The sequence below is a fragment of the Canis lupus genome, chromosome 29, assembly GCF_011100685.1.
Source record: "Canis lupus familiaris isolate Mischka breed German Shepherd chromosome 29, alternate assembly UU_Cfam_GSD_1.0, whole genome shotgun sequence".
NCBI lineage: Eukaryota > Metazoa > Chordata > Mammalia > Carnivora > Canidae > Canis > Canis lupus.
Genome location: NC_049250.1, coordinates 26,850,660 through 26,860,083, shown reverse-complemented (window position 1 = coordinate 26,860,083; position 9,424 = coordinate 26,850,660).

The following is a 9,424-nucleotide window of genomic DNA, read 5'->3' as shown; positions in this document are numbered from 1 at the left end:
CGCGCCCTGGGCCAAAGCAGGCGCCAAAACGCTGAGCCACCCAGGGATCGCCATCTGTTCACTTTTAAATCCCAATTCTTTCCCGATCTTACCAGATGCTACTGTACTTGAATGGTTAATAAAACTGCACAGTGCTCTTGGTGAAAAAAAAAAAAGTGTGTAACAAAATTTATAAACCAATGTGATAAATGGATATTTATTGATCTAGACTTAAAGTAATAGGTAGTGAAGAAGCCCTTATTATTTGTTCAATATACAATCAGTGCATGTGAATATTCTCTGCAGTATCCAGACCCCATCTCTTCCTGTTCATGTTACAGAACATTCTCGTCATATTTTTATTTCACATTTAATGTGAAATGTGCCATTGTTGATTAATGTCATATCTCCCATCGCAATAATTGTTATGACAATGCCCTGGATCTTTGAAAATTGTGTTGAAAATATAATAGATCTTCTTGCTGATGTTTCCCAAATATAATTTTATTTTTTTAAACATTTTATTTATGTATTCATGAGAGACACTCAGAGAGAGGCAGAGACATAGGCAGAGGGAGAAGCAGGCTCCTTGTAGGGAGCATGATGCAGGACTCATTCTCATTACCCCAGGATCATGACCTGAGCTGAAGACAGATGCTCAACCACTGAGCCACCCAGGCATCCCCCAAATATAATTTTAAAACTATCACAGCATTACTTATGATGCTGTATCATTCATCTTGCTATGTGTAAATGAATATTTGCTTGCTATATCTCTCAAAGTTTGTTGCTATGCTTCATTGATAATGCTATAAATCTAAGACTTACTCAGAATATGCAGGAAAATTAAGCATGTTACATTTCTTGTTCATATCTAATTCAATATGTTTTTAATTTTATCCAAGGCTTACTCAGAATATGCAGGAAAATTAAGCATGTTACATTTCTTGTTCATATCAAATTTAATATGTTTTTAATTTTATTATACATATATATATATATATAACATATACTAAACACCATGTCTTCCAACCATGTCTTCTCTTGAACTCTTTACACTGAAATCAATACATTCCTGAAATATTATCTCTTTCAATGTTGAGTATACATACCTCTTTTCTACACATCATCACCAGTGGTGAATATATTCGGAGTTAGAAGAACATTTTTTAACCTAATTTTGTTTGTTCCTTCCTTTTTTTAATTTAAATTCAATTTTGCCAACATACGATATAACACCCAGTGCTCATCACATCACATGCCCTCCTTAATGCCTATCACCCAGTTACTCCATCCCCCTAACTCATCAACCCTCTGCAACCTTTGTTTGTTTCCCAGACTCAGGAGTCTCACATGGTTTGTCTTCCTCTCTAATTTTTCCCCACTCAGCTTCCCCCCTTCCCTTATTGTCCCTTTCACTATTTCTTACATTCCACATATGAATGAAATCATATGATAATTGTCTTTCTCTGACTTATTTCACTCAGCAAAATATCCTCCAATTCCATCCACATTGATGTAAATGGTAGGTATTCATCCTTTGTGATGGCTGAGTAATATTCCATTGTGTGTGTGTGTGTGTGTGTGTGTGTGTGTGTGTGTATCACATCTTTATCCATTCATCTGTTGAAGGACATCTCAGCTCCTTCTACAGTTGGGCTATTGTGGACATTGCTTCTATGAACACTGGGGTGCAAATGCCCCTTCAGATCACTATATCTGTATCTTTAGGATAAATACCAAGTAGTGCAAATAGCTGGGTGATAGGGCAGCTCTATTTTTAACTTTCTGAGGAGTCGCTACACTGCTTTGCAGACCGGCTGCACCAGCTTGCATTCCTACCAACAGTGTAAGAGGTTCCCCTTTCTCTGCATCCTCACCAACATTGGTTGTTTCCTGTCTTCTTAATTAGTCATTCTCACTGGTGTAAAGTGGTATCTCATTGTGGTTTTGATTTGTATTTCTATGATGCTGAATGATGTTGAACATTTTTTTCATGTGCTTGTTGACCTCGTGTGGGTCTTCTTTGGAGAAATGTCTGTTCATAAGTCTTCTGCCTACTTCTTGACTGGATCATTTTTTGGGTGTTGAGTTTGGTAAGTTCTTTATAGATTTTGGATACTTCCCCTTTATCTGTTATGTCATTGCAAATATTTTCTCCCATTCTGTATGTTGCCTTTTAGTTTTATCGATTGTTACCTTTGCTGTACAGAATCTTTTTATCTTGATGAAGTCCCAATAGTTCATTATTGCTTTTGTTTCCCTTACCTTTATGGATGTGTCTTCTAAGAAGTTGCTGTGGCTGAAGTCAAAAAGGTTGCTGGCTGTGTTCTCCTCTAGGATTTTGATGGAATCCTGTCTCACATTTAGATCTTTCATCCATTTTGAGTTTATCCTTGTGTATGGTGTAAGAGAATGGTCCGGTTTCATTCTTCTGCATGTGGTTGTCCAATTTTCCCAACACCATTTGTTGAAGAGACTGTCTTTTTTCTATTGGATATTCTTTCCTGCTTTATCTTAAATTAGTTGACCATATTGTTGAGGGTCCACTAGCTTTTTAAGAGAGCTACTTCTATAGTCTTACTGAACAAAATTAGATCAGTAAATATGAGAAGTGTCATGTGTGCAGGGCGCCTGGCTGGTTCAGTCAGTCATGTGACTCTTGATCTCAGAGTTGTGCGTTTGAGCCCCATGTTGGGTGTAGAGATTGCTTAAAAATAAAATCTTTAAAAAAGGTATCATGTGTGCATTATGTGTTTGTGTGTGTGCGCACACAACAAGCAGTATGTTAAGACTTTTTTTCCAGAAAAAAATTAGATATTACAGTTGCTATCTTTAAAGAAACTTACAAGTTGGAATATATGTGTGTATACAAATACACAAAGGAATAAAAACATGCAAACAGTGGGAAGAGGTGAGAAAAGAAGAGGGTTTGGGTAGGCTGTTTTTTTCTTAATATGTTTTAGACTGTCAAAGCAAGATATACTTACTACAAAAATCTGAAAGAAATAGATCATAAACTGGGTATCATGTTAGTTTCCTATCACCAAAATTAGTGCTCTACTATGGTATGTTTAAGTGTTCTCCTGAGTCTCTTATTATAGGGCCTGTAATGGAAATTCAGTCGAAGGAACAATTGGTAACAGTTGCTGCTAAATATAAACCTGATGCATATGTAGCCATCATACCAAGGTTAAGGGTAGCTATTTGATTCCTTTCTGTGGAGCATGTACAAAAATTTTTCTAACAGATTGAGGCAACTGGGTGGCTCAGTTGGTTAAGCATCTGACTCTTGATTTTGGCTCAGGTCATGATCTCAAGGTCCTGGGATTGAGCCTTGCATGGAGCTCAGTGCAGAGTCGGCTTGAGATTTTCTCCCTCTGTCCCTTGCCACAATGCTCAGTCACACGTGTGCGCCGCTCTCTCTCTCTCTCTCTTTAAAAGAAAAAAGAATCTTTAAATATATATATATATATATATATATATACACATATATCAGAATGAACCAAATATGAACATGACCATTCATAATTGATAGCTTTGGAAAAAAGTGCTAAATCTATGCATCTTTATCTCCTCCTAGATGAAAGGGAATAAGAGCATTCAACACTCAAGGACCAGGAGCAGAGAGACTTTTAATCCATATTGGTCCCTCCACTGCTTCCTGACTCTAAAATATCCATTTGTAACACACTTATTCTCTTCAAGTTGTTCTTGATAATTCGCTTTACTCTAATTCTATGTGTATAATTTATGGTCTGGAGAGCATACCCCATAATTTGTCTAGCAACACTCACTGAATGGCTCTTCTTATAGTTAAATTTTATAGTCCACAAAACTTGCGAAATATTTAATCTGTGACAATTCCAGAGCAATATGACAGGGTAGGTTCAACCACAATTGAAATCAAAATAATTGCCTCAGACCTTTAATATTATTTTATTCCATATCCTCAGGATAGTAAATCTTTTGAGGCAACTGTAGATACGAGTTTATTTCCTGGGGAAAATACTCTGTATGGATTTGTAACAGAAGCTTTGTTACTAAACTCTTACGTTATTCTCAATCGTATTTTTTTTGTTATTTTTTTTTATAAAATAAGTTGGTTATTCTCAACCCAAGTTAGGAAAGAATAATAATCTGTTATTCTTTAAAATAAGCTGCTTTCTAAACAAATAGTTTATCCTGATAGGCAGATTGGGACATAAAGAGGCCATTTGGTGGTTTGCTTAACAGACAAAGGCAACTGCAGGACAGCCAGGAGACGAATTTAAATTCTGTTAAGAATAGCAGGAAGTATTTTGGTTCTCAGCAGTATAGCACCACTTGTGGTTTCGTTGAGCACACAAGACAAGTCAGCTCAAGCCTGTGAATTTTTTGGGTGAATGGAAACAACTCCCTTCTGTCCTTGTTCTTTACTGGAATGCTGACATGTGCAATGCTTGAAAATTCAGATCATTTATTGGAATCAACCAGAGTTTACCCTGGCACTTGAAAAGGAGAAACTATTTCAATAGTATGGCAGTGTCCATTTTCTTGTTAACAGAACATGTATATAATATTATTCAGAAATGTGAAATTTGCTGGTTATGTTGCCTTTGGGGTAAATAAGTACAGTATGGTAGAAAGAGTTGAGAAATCTTAGTTAGCTGTTACATTTCTGAAACTTGGCAGGAGTGGTAGACAAGAACAATCATTAAAATACCATCCCTTTTACTAAAATTCTAGAATGTAAAAAATTTAGGAATCTTAGGTTAAAATTTTTCATAAATTTCACTAGTACTCCACAAATTCAAACCTTTCGACGTCAATATGGATATGGCTTGGTTTTTCAAGTGCTTATTGGTTCTATTTGTGTTGGCTGCCATGAGCACAAGTGCTACCCAATAAAAAATCAAGTAGAAAATGGAGGTATAATTGGCAGTTACAATAAGAATAAACATTTATTGAGAACCGTGGGGTGGATTTATGTTCAGTCAAGTTAGTGGTAGGGTCAGTAGTAGTCACTGAGAATTGTATATCCTATAATCAGAGTTACTTCCGAAGATAGCCAAAAGAACCAACAGCCTGCATGTCCCAGGCAGGCAAGTGAGCCAAACCCAGTTACACAAATGAGAAAAGAAAGACAAAGCTACCTTTGAGAGAGAAAACATCAATGGATTTGGAAAGGAAGGAACAAGTGAAAATTTATTTTCCTCTTCCAAATGGCCACTACAAACAGATTTGGCAGAGCTGATTGTGGTTAAGAGTTTTCTCCCTCTGCTGGCTTTGGTATTTACCAGAATTTTCCCTTAGCTGTTTAAGGGAATAACAGCAGTTTACCAGAAAATCCCTCATTTTGATAACTCTGAGAAGGGCCCATAGGGAGGCCCTCCTTTGAAGGTAGATATGGAGGTGTCTCTAAGGCCATTAACTTAACAGACTTTTTTTATGGTTGTAATCTTTTAAGAGTGAAAAGACAACTTAGAAAATGAGTAGTTAATGGAGGAAAAGGAGGAGCAGTAGGAGTTACATCAATTTTACAGTCTTGTTTTAGATACCTCTTACACTTTTAGTTTTTCATTAGCCTTTTGTAATGAATCTTTTAATGAAAACTATTTTGGAATTTTAAAAACCTTTTAGAGATATCTGCTTCCCAATTAAAACAGGCTTCACATTCTGTTTATTTGGGAACTCCTGGTGGTTTTGTTTTTTGGGTTTTTTGTTTTTTTGTTTTGTTTTGTTTAGAGGAAGGAGGGAGGTAAAAAGACAGGGATGGAGAGGAGAGAGAGAATCCCAAGCAGGCCCCTTTTCCAGCGCAGAACCCAATGTGTTGCTCAATCTCACAACCCCAAGATCATGACCTGAGCCAAAATCAAGAGTTGGACACTCAAGTGACTGAGCCACCCAGGAGCCCCAAGAAATTCCTGTTTTTAAATGCACTTCTTAAATTTAATCAAATTGGAATAATTTCCCACAATGATCATTATATTTCTAGGTTGTAATTCCCCTGAGGTCTGGCAACAGTTTGATAGGACCTTGCCTACAAATGGAGTTAACCTACATTTTTGTTCAGTCATTTCTAGCCACAAATGGGGTGCAACTCACATTCTGTCTGGCCTTATTTTGGGACCCCCAACCCGACAGTTACCAAGCCAAGTCCCTCAAAGCATGAAACAAGCTTTGGAAGATTTGGCTATTTTTACTTGATATCTGCAACTTTCTGAACATAAAATAAGCTGGTGTGCTGGAAGGTGGCATGCTTGACTATTTAGAATTTAAGGATCTCATTAGCTAGGACTTTGGGTTTTTCAGAGCCAAAATAATAGCTAAATGGGACATGCTGCTGGGTTGGAGATTGTGTATGTTTTACAGTGTACCTCATTTTCATGGAAGTTTCCTTGAGGTTAGTGGGTAACCTAGTTTCAATCTAACCTGTTCCAAGACTAACATCCTATCATGGGAGTCTTCTGGAGGTGGTGAGTGCTCTAATAGCCTTTAAATGCTCTATTCATGCCCACCAATTTTTAAGGCTATTTGAACCTGCCCCAACAATAGCCTTTATTTACATATAACAAAACCAATAAACATACACAACTTAGTGTATCCTCAGTAACCAAGAGATGTTGCTGTGTCCTGGCCATGAGAAGGTCCTTGTGTGCACCATGACTAGTTTCTGTGGAGCCTTGCTGAGGTTTTCTACACAGGGAGTTGTGGTAGGAGCTTAGAGGCTAGGAGCTTGGCTCTGAGCATATTCTTCTGTTAGCTCAACTGGGTTCCAGGCAAAACTGCCAGCTCAGTTTGCTCTGGGTAGAACCATCTGCCAACTCAAGCTGACTTGCCTTGTAAGGGAACTCAAAGGGAACTCAAATGCACAAAGATTGGAACTCAGAACCCATAGGCATTTACCCACAGCCCTCAGAAATGGCAATAAAGGATTCTGGGGTACCGTGCCTGTGTTTCTCATTGTCTTCAAATGCTACTGGAATTTCACTTCAGATCCTATCACTGCCACTAAATCTGTTAAATAACAACAACAACAACAAAAATTCAATGCAGTAGATTTTAATGATCTAATTTGCTTTATTAATCAATTCATGAACCATTGCATCCCATCTAGCAAATAGGAGCTCCAAAGGACTACAGAAAAGGAAGGGTTTTTAAAGGTCAAGAAGGAGTAGAAAAAAGGAAATTATTAGCAAGGAATCCATTGTTTTAGGCAGTTACCCTTCAAAGAGGAAAGGAGAGGGTCTATCAGTAAATTCCTAGAGCTGACCAGAAAATTCTCATGTTGACTGGTTAAAGTTTACATTTCTATGGAGTTGAAACTACAATGAGGTTAGATATGAAGTCTCGATTTACTGACTTGCAGTCTTAACCTAAGAGTTGCCATTTCAGACCTATGTTTTTTTGAGCAAGTTAAAATTATCTTTGCAGGTTATACCATCATATAATTAAAAACCAAGTATCATAGAAAAAGCACAGTAATTAATTCAATATGTACAAACCAGTGGCCTTCATACGTACAAAGAAAATATAATGGAAGAAAAGATCCTACATACTAAATGGTAAAAAGAAATGTCAACCAACCACACCCCACCAAAACATCTCAAAACTCGACATGAACCTGAAAAAAAAATGCGTAAACCTATTTAGCAAAAACTATAAACTACTCTTCTAAGATACAAAAGTAGGATTAAATAAATGAAAAACAAATCATGTTCTTGAAGAGAAAAACTGAGTATCAAAATGATGTCAATCGAGTTAATGAATAAGTTTTACATGATTCCAATGAAAATATCAGAATTTTTTTTTCTGGAGCTTAAATTTTGATTATAAAGCTAACTTGGAAAAACAAATAAACAACAAGTAGTCAGGAAGAAAATTGGGGGAACAAGTGCAATAATGTATATGATAGACTCCAGGCCTTAGTAGATATTAAAGCAAATTATAAGGTCACTATAAGTAAAAGGATACAGGATTCTTCCTTGTATAGATATACTAAAAATAGAAGACATACAAATTCCAGAAATAGACTTAATTGTATATGAATATTTAATATGTGATAATGGCATTCCAAATGTATGAAGTATTATCTTTCTAGTATTAAAAAGACAGACTTTTTAATAAGTAGTGTTGGGATACCTGGGAAGCCATATGAAAAAAGATAAAATTTGATTTGTTCTATCAGGATACATTCCAAATGTCCTAGATATTTAAATATTAAGAAAGTGAAATCACAAAAGAATCAGAGAAAGCATTAATTCATCTATAAATTGGGAATGGGAAATTTTTTTTAAAAAGATTTTATTTATTTGTTCATGAGAGACACAGAGAGAAGCTTAGACACAGGCAGAGGGAGAAGCAGGTTCCATGTAGGGAGATCCCGGGTCTCCAGGATTACACCCTGGGCTGAAGGCGGCGCTCAACTGCTGAGCCACCTGGGCTGCCTGGAAAATTCTTTTTGACTCAATATCCAGAAGTAATAATGGAAAGGATTGATACATTTTACTACATAAAGTGAAAAATATTTTCACGTGGTAAAAACACCAAAATAAAAAATTTTTTAAATGATACTGGGAAAAATACTATACATTAAATATGTTAATGTTTTGTTTGTGGTTTAACTTAGATTATAAGCAAGATATTAACATATCTAATATATAGAAAATTCTCAAAAGAATAAAGTAAAAGACTAACAATACTATAGAAAAATAAGCAAGGAATCTATATACTCCTTAGAAGAAAAAAATGTCATATATCACTTAATGAAACACAAATTAAGACTGTACTGTGATGCCATTTCTCATCTAAAATACCGTGTTAGCAGTCTATGGGTAAATAAGGCAGTTATACATTGCTGGTGGAAATGCAAAATAGTTCACTCCTATTGCGGCGAATTTATCGTTATCAGGCAACAGTATGCTTTTATATCCTGAACCAGAAATCCTATTTATAAGAATCTATTCCTAAGATCCATTGGAAAAAAAATACAAAAAGATGTATCCACAATGATATTTGTTGCTGTACTATTTGAGAGAAAAATATAGGAAACAACGCAGATGTCTGTCAATGGAGAATTGGTTTGTAAGTTGGATGATTTATCCAAACAAAAGGAACTCTACAGATATAAAAAAGAATGAAGAATATTTTTATATGCTGCTATGAAGTGATCCTCAGCAAATATTGTCAAGTGGAAAAGCAATATGGAAAAAAGGTGCGCATTTTAAGTGAATATATAAATATGCTTTTGTTTAGAGTAAAATTGTAAAAATAAAAAAAATATATCAGTTACCTAGGGAAAGAGAGAAAATTGTGTGAAGGTCACAAAGTTAGAGGCTTGATTTCTTTAAATGTACTTTGTTTTAGAAACATATAAACAAAATGAAATCAATATTAAAATTAAAACAACAAATAAATGAACCTAATTTGTATGTATTTGATGACATACCTACACAGAGAGGAA